Below are 19,681 nucleotides of genomic sequence, written 5' to 3' on the forward strand. Positions count from 1 at the left end.
CCCATTGCTATTGAGTTGCTTCTGACTCACAGTGACCTTATAATGACCCTATGGGGCAGGGTAGAACTGTCCCATAGGGTTTCCAAGGTTGTAATCTTTACGGAAGCAGACAGCCACATCTTTCTCCCGAGGAGCAGCTGGTGGGTTTGAACCGGCCACCTTTCTCTTAGCAGCTGGGCTTCTAACAACTGCACCATCAGGACTCATTACTTTGTACAAAGCAACAGCAAATCTGGGGCTGAAAGTGGGGTGGTGAGGTGGGAGCCAGAGATACCTCTGTCCTTTTGGTCATCCTTCCTTTTGAAAGCTAAAGACAGCCAGGTCAATGGTGACCACCATCACTTGGCCACCATCTTTCCACACTGCCTCGATCATTCCAGCACCAGCCACCCCTCCTGGCCCTAAGTCCAGAGGTCTGGGCCTGACATCCATAGTGACTCCTCCACTTCCCCCATGGAGAGGAGGAGAGGAGAATGAGATCCCAGGGAGAAGGAGGGAAATTACAAGCCCCGCTGGTTTCCCTCACACAGTGCAGATTTGCTTAAATAGGAATTAGGATTAGTGTTGGATTTTGCCTCTCTTGGCAGGCTGGTAATAAACTAATCTCCTCTCGGGCTGCAGGGAGGCAGAATTTCACCAAAGACAGGAGACAGCTTAAGATCAGGGAGTGCAAAACCTGGAAAGTAATTTTGTTATTGACGGCCCTGCCCACACCACCAGACACACAGCCTGAAGCTCCTTCCCAGTACGCCACTGCCTTTAATTTCGTTAATGTGTGACATTCGCCCAGGCTGCGTGGCTGACAGGCACGCCTGACATTAATACATGTTCCCTGCGGTCCCCAGAGCTCATAAAATCTCATTATCAGTTCTGAGCCAGTAAATGCAGTTCCCGCCTCAGGTAGGCCTGAGTTCCTCAGAGATGGCCCCAGGCAGTGGAGCCATGGACCTTCAGCCACACCAAGGAACAAACTCCTCCCTCTGTCGTGGGAACTCTGCCTCCCGGGCCCCTGGGAGGTGGCCAGAAAAGCTGTTCTGTAGGTAGAGCGCTGGGTTCAAATTTACTTCTGGGGAAAGGGGCTCCTTCTGCTCATCTAAACCAAAAAACCCAAACCCATTGCCATCAAGTTGATTCCAACTCATGGCGACCCCATGTGTCACAGAGTAGGGCTACTCCATAGGATTTTTCTTGGCGTTTCTATAATCTTTACTGAAGCAGAATGCCAGGCCTTTGTTCCACAGCACCACTGAGTGGGTTTGAACCCCCAACCTTTAGGTTAGTAGGCAAGTGCAAACTGCTTGTACCACCCAGTCGAGGTGAGCTGATAGGCATTTTGGGAAGGCTGTTTGTCAGTCTCTTATCACACGTGGACTGTACCCAGCTTCTGCCCAGCTGGTGGCCCACTTCTGCCATCTGCATGGAAGATTATCCTACAGAGATGTAGCACAAGGGGGGTGACTGCTGCAAGGCTGTAGTGGCCAAAGTGGAAGTAACCCCCATATCTGTAGTGGGAAAGGTAAATAAACTCTGGCCCACACATACAATGGGATGCTGTGCAGCTATGAAATAGAGAAGATCTATGTATTCTCATACTCACAGATGGACATGACATCGCTGATATGTGACATTGGTAGAACACGTGTAGAAGTCACACTGTTGGCTTGATATAGCCACAGGCTCACACACACGCACACGTAGCATAAGGTCCAGAAGGTCACATTCCAAAGTCTTTGCAATGGTATGTTAAATAGGATTGATGGGTAAGGAAGAACTTTCCCTTTTGTAATTAAAAATGAATTATATGTCAAGGGGACGGATGAAGATCAAAGACCATAGCCTTCAGGGTGGATTACACCTCAACATAAAGAAAACAAAAATCCTCACAACTGGACCAATAAGCAACATCATGATAAACGGAGAAAAGATTGAAGTTGTCCAGGATTTCATTTTACTTAGATCTCCAATCAACACTCATGGAAGCAGCAGTCAAGAAATCAAAGGGCACATTGCAATTGGGCAAATCTGCTGCAAAAGACTTCTTTAAAGTGTGAAAAAACCAAAGATATCACTTTAAGGACTAAGGTGCCCTTGACCCAAGCCAAGGTGTTTTCAGTTGCCTCATATGCATGCAAAAGCTGGACAGTGAATAAGGAAGACGGAAGAAGAATTGCCGCCTTTGAGTTATGGTGTTGGCGAAGAGTGTTGAATATACCGTGGACTGCCAGAAGAACAAACAAATCTGCCTTGGAAGAAGTACAGCCAGTGTGCTTCTTAGAAGAAAGGATGGCGAGACTCTGTCTTACATAATTTGGACATGTTTTCAGGAGAAGGACATCATGCCTGGTAAAGTAGAGGATCAGTGAAAAAGAGGAAGACCCTCAATGAGATGGATTGATACAGTGGCTGCAGCAATGGTCTCAAGCATAACAACAATCATGAGAATGGCCCAGGACTAGGCAGTGTTTCATTCTGTTGTACACAGGGTCCCTGTGAGTCTGAACCAACTTGGTGGCACCTAACAACAACAGTTAAAAATGGAAAATTGTATGTGTGTGTATGTAGATACGGGGGGTATTAGTGATTCAGTGGTAGAATTCTTGCCTTCCAGTGGGGAGGCCTGGGTTTGATTCCCCACCAGTACACCTCGTACGCAACCACCACCTGTCTGTCAATGGAGACTTGAGTGTTGCTGTGATGCTGAATAAGCTTCAGTGGAGTTTCCAGACTAAGATAGACTAGGAAGAAAGGCCTGGTGTTCTACTTCTGAAAATCAGCCTATGAAAAAAAACCCTATGGATCACAATGGTCCAGTCTGCACCAATCATGGGGATAGCTTAGGACTAGATAGTATTTTGTTCTATTGTGCATGGGTTTGCCATGAGTCAGGGGCTGACTCGACAGCAGCTAACAACGATATATATATATAGGTGTGTGTGTATATATATATATATAGAACTAATTTCTCCAATCATAGTCATAGTCTGGCCTGTGACACAAGAAGTCACCCTGGGCTGACACTGCCTGGATGGACATCTGAGGCAGATATAGCCAATTAAAGTGAGGCCTTGTCCTTGGCCAAGCCCTGTTATCTTCAGTTAGCAGGGAGTTCTGAGAACCCCTTCAGTGCATGGGGCCTGTAGAGTTGACCTGGAACCTATTGCTCCCATTTGTACCTCTACCACTGCTGAGATGGCACTTGCACCAAGCCTGACTCTCAGGGGCCTGAGTTCTAGTCCCAGCTCTGCCCCAATTCAACAGTATGACCTTGGCACGTTATTTATCTTACCCCTAAAGTGGTGATGCTTTCTCTTGGGGTCGTAGAGGGTTTCGGGGTTATCATCATGATCATGATTCAAATGAAACTTGATCAGGGCTTCCACTATGGGGCCCGGGCTTTGAGGGTGGAAGGTGTCTGGAAAGGGAGCAATAACAGATAATCCAGGATCCGGATGACCTGGGATGTGGACTTGGCTCCCCCCTCTCTCCATCCTCACAGCAGTAAGCTTTGCTCTTTTGTTGCTCAGCTGTCCATGTGAACGAGCCAGTTCCCTGGGGACTGGCCTAAGCCTTGCTGGCAGATATGTGGCCCAGACACGGTGAATTTGATCCTTCTCCAAGACCTGCGGTCTCATCATCAAACCGACAGAGGAGAAGGCGGGAGAGGCAGAACTTCTGACCTCTGCACTCTTGGGCTCCTGTTTTTTACCACCGGAGGCCTCTCCTCTTACCACATATCTGCCCATGGATACCCTACCTTGAAAGTACTAGACTGCCCAAAGAGCCTGCATTCATTAAGTAATGATTAATTCCCTTTCCCATTTTTGAGATTATTCAGTCTCTTTTCAGCCTGAGGAAACTGGAGTTCCCCCACCGAGTTGGTCATGTTCTAAGCAGAAGCAAAGATACTTGATGCAATGTTTTGATTAGCATGTTCGATGTCATCATGCGGACATCGAAAGGCTCCCAGGCTGTTTTTGAAAGACTGAAAATAGTCCCCAGTCCTGGGGACCTTCTGGTGTGGCTGGGTGCTTGGTTCTGGCTTTCCAGTGGAAACGTCAGGGACTGAAATGACCGCAGAACCAACATAGCCCACTAGCCCTTAAAAAAAAAAAAACCCAAAACCAAACCTGTTGCCATTGAGTTGAATTTGCTTCTCTCTGTTCTCCCTCTAGAGTTTATCTGGAAACCACCATCAGGGGACCTCAAAAGACTCCTGACATCCCTCAGCTGAAAGGAAAAGACACCTGTTGAGAGAGGTATGGTTTGGCAACACTGACGAGCAGCATCTTATTTAGATAAGAGAGTCTGTTGCACTCTCCTGTCCTCTCCCTGGCCCTGAACTCCCCCTTTCTGAGTGAGGGGCCCTCAGCACCTGTTGAGGACCTGCAGGGTGGAGTGCTTCTGCCCCCATCCTAGGGAGACACAAAGAGGGGTCTGAAGCTGAAGTGGGGCGGCACCAAAGTGGGCTGCTGCTTCAGTGAGGGGAATCACAGGTCGTGGTTGCTTCTCAGTCAATTTAGGAAGTGAGAGTGGGAGGGAGTGAACTCTCCAAGGGAGAGCAGAGTTCCTGGAGGTCCACTGAGAACCTGTGTCAAGAACCCCTCCCATAGGTCACCTCTCGTCCCACCTCTGCCTCCCCCACACCCCCATAGCCTGGGCACTGTGGGAAGGAAATGCTTTCCTGGGGGGAGTCCCTTACTCTCCCTCAACCAAGATAACGCTTAAATCCACAAGGATTAGGATCAGTGACCACATTCCATGAAGGGATTGAGAACAGAAAAGCCTCAGTTTGCTTCTTGGGCTCTGGAAAGTCCTTCTCACTTGCCATCATCCCAGGCCCCTTGTGAGGGACTGTGTGACCTCATGAAAGGTTTCTGAATAAGGAGCCAGGACGCTTGTCTTCTGGCCCTGCCTCTGCCACCAACATGCCTTACAAGTCATTTCTCTCTTTAGGCCTTGTTTTCTCACCTATAGATTGGGGCAACGGTGATTTTAATCTCTGACCCAGCTCTCACATCCTCAATTTATGAGATTCCAAGACCAGGGCTGAGGTAGAGGAAGTGACAGGCAGGGAGGGCCAGCAGGCAGGCAGAGGTAGAGCAGGAGCTTGGGAAGGCTGGAGAGAGGGGAGTGGACTTGAAAGCTCTGAGGAGATCTGATTGCCCGGCTTGGGCAAAAGACCATGATTCTGTGGAAAAACCACAAGTTCTCACATGCGCACGGACCTGGGTTTGAACCTGAGTAAAGAAGATGAGAAAAAATTAACAAAAGCTTATTGAGGGCTTCTGTACACCAAGCGTGTTATTTCGTTCTGTCCTCCCAATAACCCTGTGATCATGGCACTCATATCGCCTCCATTTCAGAGAAGTGAAAAACAGGCCACAGAGAAGTTAAGTAACTTGCCCAGGGTTACACAGCAGTGAGTAGTATAGCTGGGATTTGAATCCAGTGCCTGAACGACCATACCATTTTTGTGTCTTTTGCTTACTAGCTATGTGAGTTGAAGCATAAGGTTAAAAAAAAAACCTTTTAAGGTGTTGGAAAAATTTGGAAACAGAGAGTGGTGATGGTTATATAACATGATAAGTGTAATTAATGTCACTGAATTATACATGTAAAAAAATGTTGAAGTAGCAAATGTTTGGTTTTATATATATACTTAACCACATATTAAAAAAAGCAAAAACAAAAAGCTTTTAGCCAAATCACCTGTCTAAAATTCTGTTTCCCTGAAAAAAATGTAAAAATGATTCATTTCATTTCTCTACTTCTTTTTTTTTTAACTTAGTGCTTTTCATAAAACCTCCCATGGGTCTTAGTTTTCTGGTCTCTAAAATGGGGCCATAACACCTACCTCCAGAGTAGTTTGGGGGAAAAGGTAAGATGAGGAAGGAGCAGAAAACTCCCCACACCGTTCCTTGTACACCGGAGGTACTCCCTATACAAACGCCTTCACCTGCCTTCCCCACCCCTGGGGCTGTTGTGAGGGTGGATGGGGTGCGCAAACTGTAAAGTGCTGTGCCCACTCAGCTGATGGCGCTTTCTATTTTTGCTGCCTCCTGTGCCCATGGTCGGCATGCCTTTGGCCACTTTCCTAGCCACTGATCTCATGCTCCTCTGGTGTCCACGCTCACTCTCTTCCTTTGGAATCGTGCCCCTGGCTTCCCTAGATTCTTTTAGGCAGCGGGCACCGTACTCGGAATCCAAGGCACTCTGGATCCTTCCCAGTGGCAGATAAAGCAAGGCCTGGCTGAGGCCCACGGGGACAGTGGTGGGGCAGCAGCAAGGCCTGGGGCCTGCCCTATCTCTTCCTCACTGACACTGTCCAAGTCTTCAGCCCAGCCAGAGCCACCTGAGCCAAAATCATCACTGTACCCCGGCTGGCAGCAGAAGCCCTGACCCCACAGACAGCGGTTGCTGTATCCCAGAGCTGGGATCCCACATGGTTTTCTTAAGCAGGAGAAGGCAGTGGAGCGAGTCAGAAAAAGCTTAACTTCCCCAGAACCTTTCTTCTAGGGCTGTTTCTCCATCAGGGGAAGCCATGGGCCTCTGTGTAGGAGATAAGAACCTCTTTAAGTACAGACAAAAGCAGCAAGGATGCGGTTGTTCCTGGTTTACCCACAGGAGGGGGGCCGAGGGAGCAGAGCAATTTCACCTCACCTCTCTCTCTCGTTAGGAAAGAGGTAAATGTTATACAGTCACAGGGAAAATAGAAAGATGATCATAAAGGAACAGCCATAGAGCCCTGGTGGCACAATGATAAAGTGCTCAGCTGCTAACCAAAAGGTTGGCAGTTCAAACCCACCAGTGGCTTTGTGAGAGAAAAGCCCTGGTGATGTGCTGCCGTGAAGATTACAGCCTAGAAAGCCCTATGGGGCAGTTCTACTCTGTCATATAAGGTCACTATGAGTCGGAATTGACTTGATGGCCCCAACAACAACAAAGTGACAGGCAGAGAGGCATGTGCTTTTGTGGACAATGCCTGCTTGGGTTTTGGAGCCAAGATGGTGGAGGCTGCCATTCAGTAGCTACAGTAAAACCTTCAAAAGCTGGAACCCATGTAAGGTGGAAACCTGTCAGAGAGGGAAAACGTGAATATTCTCCACTAAATACAAGGCATTAGAAAAGTGGTGACTGCGCCTGTCAAAGATGGAAAACTTTTGAGACCTGGAAAAGCAAGGCAGTCCCAACGAGTTCTGGCTCTTACAGTCTTCACTGTATTTGACCGTGAAGTGAGTGATTTGATCCCCCACAGTCTCAGTTTTCCTATCTATAAGATGGGCAAATAGCACGCACCTCATCAGGTGGCTGTGAGGATGAGGTAGCTGCCGGGGGCAAGCTCCTCTTAGGCTTTTAATGATGGCAGCCCCCTTGGAATAACACAGCCTCTCAAGGTGACCTCCTCAAAGAGGCTCAGCCTGTCAGGATATGAGAGCTCAGTGTTTGTGACCAAACAGTGGGGTTACCCAGGAGATACATACCCCTTGTCTAAGTGTGGTCTAAAAAAGGGCTGAGAGTGGGGCCTGGGCTCTGTCAGCTCTCCGTTCTGACATCCTGGGGCTCGGGGTGTCCTGATATGAACAGTGCTTCCTGAGCCCCCATCCCACGGCTCACCCTTCCTTCCTGAAGATCAGTACTGACCTTTTTTTGTGGATAATCTCTGATCCTCCCCACATCTTCCCAACATCCCCTATCTTAGTTACCCACAAGCAGATGACTTTAAAGAGCAGAAATTTATTTTCTCACACTTCGGGAGGCTAGAAGTCCGAATTCAGGGTGCATCTCCAGGGGGAGGGCCTTTGTCTCTTCCGGCTTCTAGTAGCTGCCAGCAACCCCACCCCCACCCCTCTTGCGTGTTTCTGTGTCTATTCAGCTCTCTTTATAACTCAGAAGGGATTACCTGTAGGACCCAGTCTGCTCGGGCACGACCTCATTAACATAACAAAAAACCTATTTCCAAACAGGGTCATATCTACAGGTACAGGGGTTAAGGCTTCAACACTTATTTTGGTGGGGGGTGGGTACGATTCAATCCATAACGTCGTCGTGCTATCATTATTTATTTCAGATCTACTGTTTACATGCAGGACTGTCTAGTACCATAGGGGCTGGAGACACGAGCTGCCCCCAGAGAGAACGAGAATGATCCTGCATCCTTATCCTTGAAGTGCATGAGTATAGCACAGTCCACGTCTGTCCGGGTCTGACTGTGTAACTGGGCATTCTCCTAATTAACCTCCACCTAGATACAATGTTTACTAAAGTTCAAATAAAAAAATGTGCTCATTTGATGCTTAAGCCCTGGTGGCATAGTGGTTAAGAGCTATGGCTGCTAACCAAAAGGTTGACAGTTCAAATCTATCAGGTGCTCCTTGGAAACCATATAGGGCAGTTCTGCCCTGTCCTATAGGGTCACTTATAGGGTTGCTATGAGTTGGAATCAACTCGATGGCAACGGGTTTTACATATTATTAAAAATCGCCAGTGACTGCCGCAGTTGTTTAGAACTTAGACCAAGAAAAGCTTTTTTTTTTTTTCAGGGCAGAGTGTTTAGTCATCTGCAGTGTTTAGAATTGTCAGCTTTTAGTAGGTTTGTTTCCATATTCCCTATAGACAGTTCATTCCCTTACTGCCCACGTCTTGGACAGATGGCTCCCACTGACCCACCCTTGGGACCCCAATAGCAAGATGTTTCTGAGAGGGTTGTTGCTGGGGGGTGTGGGTGATGGGAGCGTGATTGGAAGATCCCAAGGAGGAGACCCTGTGGTTGAGTCCTGCCATCTGAGTAGGAGGTTTCCTGGTGGACTAGATGGAGAAAGGCAATATTAAGCTGAAGCATGGAGGTGGGACAGAGCCTGGAGCCCTGGGGAGCCTTAAGTTGGTAGGTATTTGGTTCCAGTTGCTAAAAGCTGGCGGGGGCTCCAACCACCTTCTGTGTGTCAGTGTCTATTGTCAGGGAGAGTTGGGCACCACAAGCTTTGTCAGCAGCTCCAGTTTGCCCTGCTGGATGGGGAGGCGTGCCCCTCCTGGGGAGACTGCCCGCCCTGCTCAGTGGGACCCCTACCCTCTCTCCCTCCCTCTCCAAGCTTTTCCCTTTCAGCAGAGCAGTCTGTGGAGGCAGCCCTTCTAATTAAAAATCTCATAAATACCAGGAGGTAAGGATCCAGGGGTTTTGTTTTTTTGTTTCTGCTGAGACTCCTTAGAGGGTCTTTTTGGTAGGATATGTCGCTTTAGAGCTGAGATTTTCTCCGACTTCAAAGACAGGCAAGCCGGGCTTCTTAGGAACACAACATCTATTTAAACTGAACTTAAACCAAGAGGCAAGCTCATCCCCCAGGGAGAGGGACGGGGCAAAGGCACAGGGGTGCAGAACCCTGCTTTCTGTCTCTGGGGAGAGCTCACCAGGCCGGTTCCTGTGCCTGCCCTGCCATGTGTCACCACCCTGGGCAGTAATTCTCAGCCAATGCAGAGGGGGTGGGGCTGGGGGGATTCTGGTCAGGTCAGAGACTAAACTTTTTGCTGCCTGCTATCCAAACAGCACCCAGGCCCACAACCTCAGAGGTTTCCCCACCCAGAACGGGTAGACACTGAGAATCAGGGCAATAGAGTTGGTCAATACAGCTGGCTCCTCCAGCCTGGGGAGATCCCCGTGGCCCTCAGAAGTTACTTTCTAATCTCCCAGCTGGGATCTCCCAGCTCTTGGTGTTTGTGATAACAAATCTTCCCTCCCTTCCCCCTTTCTTTTTTTCTTCCTCCATCCACCATTCACTGAGCATCCACTGGGCTGCAATGATTAAAAACCCTAATTCCAGAGTCACTGGGTAGTGCAAATGGTTAAGCACTTGTCTACTAACTGAAAGTTTGGCAGTTCAGATCTACCCAGAGGCACCTCGGAAGAAAGGCCTGGCGTTCCACTTCCGAAAGATCACAGCCATTGAGAAAACCTTGTGGAGCTCAGCTCAATTCTGCGCTTGCACACACACACACACACACACACACACACACACACACACACACACAACTATTCCCCATTCCTGACCTCAGAGAGCTCACAATCTGATTGAAGAACCAGATTGCTCCCAAAGGAGAAGAAAAGCTGAGCACGTTGGTTGTGTGTTCTTGTGTGTGTGCACGTACTGTTATTGTTAAGACAATAAAACAACATTACAGAAAGCTTAGAAAAGAAATCGATCTGTCCGCCTCACAGGACAGGAGGCCCATTTGCGTCCCGCCTTGGTTCACACTCAGATACATGCTTGACAGTGTTGGCTACCAGCAAGTGCGTTCAGTTTGCCTTCCTGTTTTTCTGGGTCCCCTACGTGTCACTGCATAACAGCCAAGTGGGATTCCTCCCTGGGCATCGCTAAACTAGAGACGGCTGTGATTAGACATGCAGGTCACGTCCAATGTCCACTGTTAATGTGCATGCCTCTTATGTACAGTTGTCAGATTTCGCAAATGAAAAGCCAGGATGCCCAGTTACTTTTGAATTTCATTTAGACATTGAACAATTTTTTGGTATATATATATATAGTGGCGTAGTGGTTAAGTGCTACAGCTGCTAACTAAAAGGTCGGCAGTTCGAATCCACCAGGCGCTCCTTGGAAGCTATGGGGCAGTTGTACTCTGTCTTATAGGATCACTGTCAACTGAATGGCAATGGGTTTGGTTTGTTTATATATATGTGTATATATATATGTATATACATACATATGTAGAGAGAGAGCCCTGGTGGTACAGTGGTTAGGAGCTACAGCTGCTAACCAAAGGGTTGGCAGTCTCAATCCACCAGCTGCTTTTTGAGAACCATATGGAGCAGTTCTGCTCTTTCCTATAGGGTCACAGTGAGTTGGAATTGACTCAACGGCAACAAGTTTGGGTTTTTTTTGTTTGTTCATATATATATATATATATATATATATACCCTATGTAATATGTGCCCCCGTGTAATATTTAAGACCTGGGGACATTGGTGGTTTGGCTCTGTGACTTAGCAAACTTGGACATCACTGAATCCAGCCCCTACCGGTCCCTCCAGGCACACCCCTTCCCAGCCTCCTTGGGTGCCTCCAGTGATGGCAGGTGTTTGGTTTGCTCCCTGTGGAAGGGTGGGAGTGGCTGGTGAGAGGTGTGAATTACCCTCCTTCCTGTGCCTGTGGAGCTGCTTCTGCCAGTGTCCACCAGCATCTTTGGAAACAAGAAGCGTGTTCTTACTGCTGTGTGGGAGAGGACCCCAGCTTTGAGGATCTTAGTCCAGGCCTGCAAATGACAGAGCTTTATGACTTCTCTCCATTGATGAACTTACTTTTCATTCTAAAGCAGCTTCAGGGTAATAAAAATATAAATCTAAGTGGCAGACAGTTAAAAAAAAAAGAGATTGACGGCTGGCAAGACAGGGTGTTGCCTTGTGGTTAAATGGATTTTCTGTTTAACTGAGGGTTAAGTAGAAAACTTGTTTTGCTTCAACCTCTGTTGTTGCAAACCTTTCTAAAATGTATTAGCCTGCTCGCTGGTTTTCCTAAGTGCACCATAATGACCATAATTGAATCTCTTTGCTGGTAGAGAATCCTGGGGGGCGCTGGGGCTCACTGCAATAAATGTCAGCCAGCAACATGCTCATTGGTTCTTGGGCTGCGGAGCCTGTGGCGAAGGCTGGGGTGCTCTGAAGCAGTTCTTCATATTCTCTGCCCTCTCACCCTATCTCCCCAGCCACCCTGGGGCCTGGCTCAGGAACGGAATTAATAAGTCCATTTTATGGATGTGGGAACTGAGGTTTACCAAGTGAAGGATTTGCCCCAAGTCATGTCTGGCTGGTGAGGAGCTGGGCCTGAAGCCAGCAGAGGTGCCCAGGTGAGTCGGCCTGGATTTAAATCCTGACTCTCACTTGTTGGCTGGAGGACTTGGAAGACCATTAAACTTCATGAACCTCGGTTTCTTCAACTGTGAATTGGGCATAATAACCTTACCCGGAAGAGCTGCTGGGAGTTGAAGTGAGGTCGCCATGTGGGCAGGCTAAGGGAAAATACCCATTGCCATCGTGTCGATTTTGACTCATAGTGATCCTATAGGAAGAGCAGAACTGCCCCATAAGGGTTCCAAGGCTATAATCTTTACGGAAGCAGACTGCCACATCTTTCTCCACGGAGCAGCTGGTGGGTTTGAACTGCCAACTTTTCAGTTAGCAGCCAAGCGCTTAACTACTACACCACCAGGGCACCTTTAAAGGGAAAGCCAAACTAAAACCTGTTGTTGTCCAGTGGTTTCCTACTCAGCAACCGGATAGGCCAGAGAAGAACTGCCCCATAGGGTTTCTAAGAAGTGGCTGGTGGAATCGAACTGCTGACCTTTTGGTTATCAGCTGTAGCTCTTAACCACTGCGCCATCCGGGCACCTAAAGGGAAAACAGCATCACCCAAAAATCAGGCAGATGTTGGTCCCTGGGCCCTGTACCCAGCTACTTTCCACCTTGCCATTCTTCCTCTACATGAGTGATTTTGCGTACTCTGGGGCCCGAATATCTGGGCCTGAATCCTGACTCCACCCCCTATTCCCTGTATGACAACATTTCTGGGCCTCAGTTTCCCCATCTATAAAATGGGGACCATAATAATAATCTGCCTTCTAGGGCTGCTGTGAGAATGCAGAGGAAGGGTGCTGGGCATTGTCATCCGCGCTTGAGGACTTAGTTATGTGAGTTAAGGTTAATGGAGCTGCTCGGGTTTTGGTTCATATTCTGACAGTTTTAAAAGACCTGAGCTTTAGGCCTGAGCTCCCTGTTGGCACGTCAGGAGTTTGCATTGTCAGTTTGAGGAGGGGGAAAGATGCACCCCCTCCAGACAGTGGCAGGAAACCAGCTCAAGGGAGGGTGATCTCTTTCCTTGCCTCCAGACTGACAGTGCTCCCCCAGGCGTGGTCCTAGGGAAAGAGGCTAAGGGGACTCATGGGTCACTTATGAGGGGCTCTGGGCCCTAGATGGAAGGCTTCTGCCCTGCCAGGGTTCCTACCACAAGGATTTCTCTGGCCGAGGGATGCTAGCCCTCCAATAGCCTCTCTGTTTAGGACTTTCCATGCTCCCACCCCCATAGGTCACACATTTCTAGCCTTTCCAAGAAGCATTTGTTTTGCTCCTTACCAAGGCATCCCTAGAGCACAGAGACCTATCTGTGTGACCTCTGAAACAGCCAGGGAGGTCATGGTGGGAGTGGGGAGGATGCTTTGCCAAGCCAAACCCTGATTTTTGAGGCCACCTCTTCTGGCCACTGGCCTGTGGGCCCACAACTCCTTGGGTCCTGGAGGCAAATCTGCTTTAGCTCCCTTCTGCCCAGCCACCTCCTGGGTCTCTAGCTCACCCACTTCTAGTTGCCCTCTGGGACGCCTTGGAGTTGGTGGGAGCTAAGTCAACAGTCACCCTGGTATTTTAGGAGAGGACCAACAACCCACATGCCAAGCCCCCGGGCAGGGCTGGTTTATTTATGCGTTTATCTTTAATGGGAAGGCTGAGAGAAATTGCATGGTTTGTGAATATTTACAGGCAAATTACTACAGGGAGGAAATGAATTCATTCTCTCTGCTCTCCCACTGTTAATAGATCACACCATGGTTCCCCAACGCCTGCCTCCCATGTCCCTTCCTTTTCTTTCTTGCAACTGCTTATAGTCTTTATGCCATCTGCAGAGAGGCGGCTGGGTAAACACGTCGATTGAATAAACCATGCATTTATGGAACTCCTACTGTGCCCCGAGGAGCCAGGGTGGCGTAAGCCGTTTGCAACTGGGTGTTAACCTAAAGGTTGGCAGTTCAAAGCCATGCAGCAGCTTCTCAGAAGAAAAGCCTGGCAGACTGCTTTCCCAGTTGGCCAGTTTCTGTAGAGAGCCAGGACAAAAGATTATAGCTAAGAATACCCTACGGAACAGTTCTACTCTGCAACACATGGGCTCACCATGAGTCGGGGGCCAACTGGATGGCAGCTAACAACAACAACCCTGTGTTACAAGCTGTCTCAGTCATCTAGTGCTGCTATACCAGAAATACCACAAGTGGATGGTTTTAACAAGGAGAAGTTTATCCTCTCACAGTCCAGTAAGCTAGAAGCCTGAGTTCAGGGTGCCGGCTCCAGGGGAAGGCTTTCTCTCTCTGTTGGCTCTGAAGGAAGGTCCTTGTCATCAGTCTTTCCTTGGTCTGGGAGCATCTCAGTGCAGGAACCTCAGGTCCAAAGAACTCGCCCTACTGCTTTCTTGGCGGTATGAGGTCACCGTGTCTCTCTGCTTACTTCTCTCTTTTATATCTCAAAAGAGATTGGTTTGAGACACTATTTAATCTTGTAGATCTCATCAGTATAACTGCCACTAATCCATCTCATTATATCATAGTGATAGGATTTACAACACATGGGGAAATCACATCAGAGGACAAAATGGCAGACAATGATACAACACTGGGAATCATGACCTAACCCAGTTGACACGTATTTTGGGGGGACACAGTTCAATACATGACACAAGCCCTAGATACCTGATCTTAGTGTAGCCATTTCAATACATTTGTGATGAGGAAATTGCTCCTTCTCTCCGGGCCTCCGTTTTCTCACCTGTAAAGTCAGGAGAGGGATGGCTCAGTTGATCTCTGAGAAACTTTCCAGTACTAGTCAGCTGCTTGTTAATCCAGTTCTCCTCTCCACAGAGTGTTAACTGGGCACCCACTAGGTGCTGGTGCTAAGCGGGGCTCTGGGAATATACTGGTGAACCAGACAGCCAATGCCTGGTGGTCTGTGTTTCTCAGATCCTTGAGTATTGAGGGAAACCCTGGTGGCATAGTGGTTAAGTGCTATGGCTGCTAACCAAGAGGTCGGCGGCTCAAATCCGCCAGGCACTCCTTGGAAACTCTACGGGGCTGTTCTACTCTGTCCTACAGGGTCGCTACGAGTCGGAATTGACTCGACGGCAGTGGGTTTGGTTTAGTTTGGTTTGAGTATTGAGGTCAGCCGTGACCAAGGGCAAGGCTGGCATTGAGGTTCCAGACCAATAGCAATCAGCACAGGCAGACAATCCACTGACCAGAGAATGTGGGGCTTCTTGGAACATTGGTCGTGGTCCAGAGCCCCCATACTTAGCCATCCTCCCGGGAAGGGTCAGATGTCATCTGGCCCAGTCTGTGCAGTCTGAGTCCCATCCCAGGCTCCAGGTCTTGCTGAGCCGAGCCAGGGGTAGGTGGCAGCCACCGTGGGACCTGATGTCTGCAAACCGCCTGTGTCTGACCTGGGAACCTGCCTTAGGAGTTGACCTCTAGGCCTTTCTCAGAAGGAGAGGAGCCCCTCTTTTGCTTAGGTTTCTTCTAGGTTCACATTTTCCTCCTTGACCCTCCCCCTCTCACTCCTCTGCTTTGGTTTTGAGGTGTGCGCATGTGCCCATGCCCATTGGAGGGGGTTCCTGCTGCCTGGAGTCTCAGTTTACCCAGATCATGGGCAGTGGGACCAGCCGTTTACCCTCAGGACTCTGCTTTCTTTTCCCTGAAATGGGGGTAGGAAGAGACTAGAAATTTCAGAACTGTCTAGGGATCCCTCAGGCCAGGCCAGGATGTGCTTACATGCTAATAAAAACACTGTGCCCTTTTTGTATTCAGTGAGGGCCCCTCCTTGACCTGCTATGGGAAGGTGGTAGTGGGACAGGCCAGCTCGTGTCAGACCCGGGGATGGTAATGGGGGCAGTGGCCTTCCTATGCTGGGAACCTTTGGGATCAGGGCTCTGGCTGACAGTTGTCAACTCCGTGGAGAAATGGGAGCATGCTATCTTGGTTTCCCATGACATACCTATACATATGCCTGTACACACCTGTGCACATATTCCTGCACATGCCTGTGCACACACCTGCACACACTCTTGCACACCCCTGCTCACACATCTGCACACATCCACTTACAGACCTGCACACCTATGCACATACCTACACACATGCCTGCACACATGCTTGTGCACGTATATGCACACCTCTGCACATGCCTGCACACACCTATGCACATGCCTGCACACACCTGCTCACATGCCTACACAACACCCAGAGAAACATGCACATACCCATCCATGTAAACACCTTTACACTACATCCTTGCTAACACTTACCCACCCAGCCATATCCTTCCCTACACAAACACCTTTCTTCCCACAAATTCCCTCGCTCTAAGCCTGTGGATCTCCCTGCACCCCCTCCCATCACACACGCACACCCCTGCAATGTTGTAGCGAGACTTTTAGATGACCTTGCTTGTTCTCAGCTCCAGGCCTACAGAACTCTGCATTGTTAGAACCCTCTGCGTGGCACAGAGCCAGCAGCGGTGCAAGGAAAGGTCGGAAGGTTGAGTCAGGGAATAATCATGGACCCAGTGCAGATGTCTCTGAGGTGGGTGTGCTTCCTGATCCCTCCTGTTTCACACCTCCCTCTGTCCATTCATTCATTCATTCATCCGTTTAGCCATCTATTCATCCCAGCACATACTGCTGTCGGGCTCAGGCAAAATCATGGCCTTTGGCCTTAAAACGCTTACTTTCATCATTTCCTTCATGGTTCTGAGGTTTATTAAGAAAATGACATTGGATCTTGATACTTGTTTTTGGAATCAGAAACTCTGGAATCCAGTCTCTGCCACTTGCCAGCTGCATGACTTTGGCCAAGTTATGTCATTTCTTGAGCCTCAACTTCCCTTTCTGTAAAATGGGGGTCATGGGCCCTGTGGATGACAGCTGTGATCACTGGCTTTGGGACTTCCACATCTGTCAACAAAACCCTCCTTAAAATGAGGGTAGGGAGGGGATGAAATAAACTTCCTGCAACCTGCCAGCTTCCTGGGGCTGGGGTGAGAACTAGGGGAAGGTGATCAGGAGTTTTGGAGTATTCGGCAAGTCTTTGAGCCTACCTGTGAAATACCTACTTTTCTGGTTAGTTTCTCCTTTCCGTTACTTTAAGTGAAAGTGGTTGAAGTTCAACAATTACTCTAAAGCAAAGATAAGAAGATAAGGGGGCAGGAAAACTAGAGTACTGGAAACAGAACAACCAGAACGCCATTAAAGAGAATGTTGACACATCGTGAAAAATGTAACTAACGTTACTGAACAAATTGTCAAACGGGAACCTAATTGCTGTGTAAACTTTCACTTAAAACAAAATGAAATATTATTTTAAAAAAGAAAAAGAGAGAGAGAGAGGGAAAGTAGTTGAGAAAGGGCTGCCTTAACACTCAGATTAAGGAAATATGATGCTTTAGAGGGCTCTCTGAAGGGCAAGAGGAGCAGCCAAACCTGGTGCCTTAGTCATAGTGTAGCTACAGCCTTGCTGGAGGGCTCTTGGCTGGTCCTGCCCCTCGGGTGGTCCTGCATCATCTACACGGTAGAGATAGTGATGCCCGTTGGTGAAGGCTTGAAAATTCTCACCTGACGTCTGCATGTTGAATGTTGAATGTTGCTGGTGGTTGTCCACAGTCACCCAGATTCCACCGAGGGGCCCCTCCCCTCCTCACCTGGTTCCTTCCGGGGGCCTTTGCAATGCAGGTCCAGATGGTGAGGCTGCCAAGGGCCTGGGGTTACCAAGAAGTGGCTGAGTGGCTTCTTTTTTTTTTTTTTTTAATGTTATAGTACTTCTAGTTATCATTGGAAAATATGATGAATAACTTCCAGAGGAGTCTCCCTCTCTCTCTCTCTCACACACACACTCACGTGGACTACTGTGAACTTCTTGATGGATGACACCTTGTCTTCTCTCTGTTGCTTCATTGCCTGTAGTAGCACATAGTAAGTGGTCAACAGATCTTCACTGGATGACGAATTAATGGAATCTGCCAGCCATGTGTTCCTTGGATCTGTCTCTCCTCTTACTCAGGTTTCCCAGGTCTCCTGGGCATGTTTGGTTACAATGCAGGACTGGAGAGCCCTTTAAAACAGTTAAAACACTTTCATATATAGCAACTTCTTTTTCTTTTTTCCCCAAAGGACTACAAGCTTTATTGAGGTATAATTTATATAAAGATCTAAGGCATTCACTTCAATCAATTTTGACCTTATGTACACTCATGTCATCCACACCTCCATCAAGTGTAGGGCTTTTCCATCAGCCCAGAAAGTTCGCTAGTGCCCCCTCTTAGCCCCTGTGCCCTCTCCAGGGACAGCCACTGATCTGCTTTCTGTCATTATAGATTGGTTTTGCCTGTTCTCCAATGTCTAATGTTTCTGCGATTCATCCCTGCTGTTGTGTGTATCACTAGTTTGTTACTATTTATTCCTGAGTAGGATTCCATTTTATATATATACAGTAATTTATTTATCCATTCACCCTTTCATGGATAGTTGGTTTTTCTAGTTATTGGTCATTATGTAACCAAAGTACTTTGAATGTTTGAACACATCTCTATGTGAACTTATGCTTTCTTTTCTCTTGGGTAAATACCTAGGAGTGGACTGGCTGGATCATATGGTAGGTGTATGTTTAAGTTTCTAACAAACTGCCAGGCTGTTTTCCAAAATGGTTGTACCATTTTGCGTGTCTGTCCGCCATGTATGGGAGTTCTAGTTCCTCCACATCTTTGCCAACACTTGGTGTGGTCAGTTTTTTAAATTTTATACATTCTAATAGTTGTGTAATGGTGTCTCATTGTGGTTTTTGCTTTGTATTTCCTAATTGGCTAATGACGTTTGAACATCTTTTCACGGGCTTATTGGCCATCAAAAATCTTCTTTTGTGAAATGCCCATTCAAATCTTTTGCCCATTTTTTTTTATTGGGTTGTTTGTCTTTTTATGGTTGAGTTATAGGACTTCTTTAATTTCTAGAAGGCAACATAGGAGAATATCTTCATGACCTGTCAGTAGTAGGCAAAGGTTTCTGAGCTAGGACCTTAAAAACAGTAACCATAAAAGGGAAATTTGATAAACTGGACTTCCTCACGGGAAGTGCTCAGTGAATACTTGTTCAATAAATAGCGATTAATGAACAACCATCAGGCAAGACAGCACAAGTGCCATTCTCCCTTCTTGGCAGCTTGGAAACCAAGGTCTGGGGAAGTTAGATAGCTGGTCAAGGGCCCATAGCTGGTAAGAGGCAGGGCTAAGTGAAGGCAGATCTCCTGGTTTCAAGTGTTTCTGCACTAGGACAGCTGCACTCCTTACTTGTAAGTTTAAACCAATAATGCGAGCAGCCCATGCTATAAAAATCTAGAGTGCTATATAAATAAAACGTAACATTAAAAGTATCTATGGTGATTTTAATCATCCCTAACCGCTGTAAGGAAACAAAGCATTATTCTAAATCTGGGCAGGGGCTAGTGCTAAAATCCAAATGTTTCATCGGGTCTTGATACATTCCACATTGTGAATGCTTTGTTAAATGTCGTTGAGGTGCAGAAGGATATTTATAAAATAAAGGTAGAGGGTAAATTATAGCAATACGTCGAACATATGAGTCACTACCACCTGACCCAGAAACCCTGAAGGCCGTGTGTCCCCTGCCTGAGCCTACCTTCTTGCATCCCAGATTTTGCATTTATCCTTCTCTTGCTTTTTTATTTTATGACTTTTCCATGTCCATTACATATATATATATATACCCAAAACACAAACCCATGCTGTTGAATAGATTTTGACTCATAGTAACCCTACAGGACAGAGTAGAACTGCCCCACAGAGCTTCCAAAGAGCGCCTGG

The 19,681-nt window shown here is 47.8% G+C and overlaps 1 protein-coding gene across 7 annotated transcripts in view; it reads left to right on the forward strand.

Moving 5' to 3' along the window:
• Window positions 1-19,681, forward strand: part of TSPAN18 (tetraspanin 18) — a 269,240-nt gene that overhangs the window by 40,681 nt on the left and 208,878 nt on the right. For all 7 annotated transcript variants that reach the window (XM_049890971.1, XM_049890972.1, XM_049890966.1 and 4 more), the window contains exon 2: window positions 4,173-4,256. The gene's annotated coding sequence lies outside the window, so the exon portion shown is untranslated. The remainder of the gene's footprint in view (window positions 1-4,172; window positions 4,257-19,681) is intronic.

The sequence above is a fragment of the Elephas maximus genome, chromosome 7, assembly GCF_024166365.1.
Source record: "Elephas maximus indicus isolate mEleMax1 chromosome 7, mEleMax1 primary haplotype, whole genome shotgun sequence".
Classification (NCBI taxonomy): Eukaryota; Metazoa; Chordata; class Mammalia; order Proboscidea; family Elephantidae; genus Elephas; species Elephas maximus.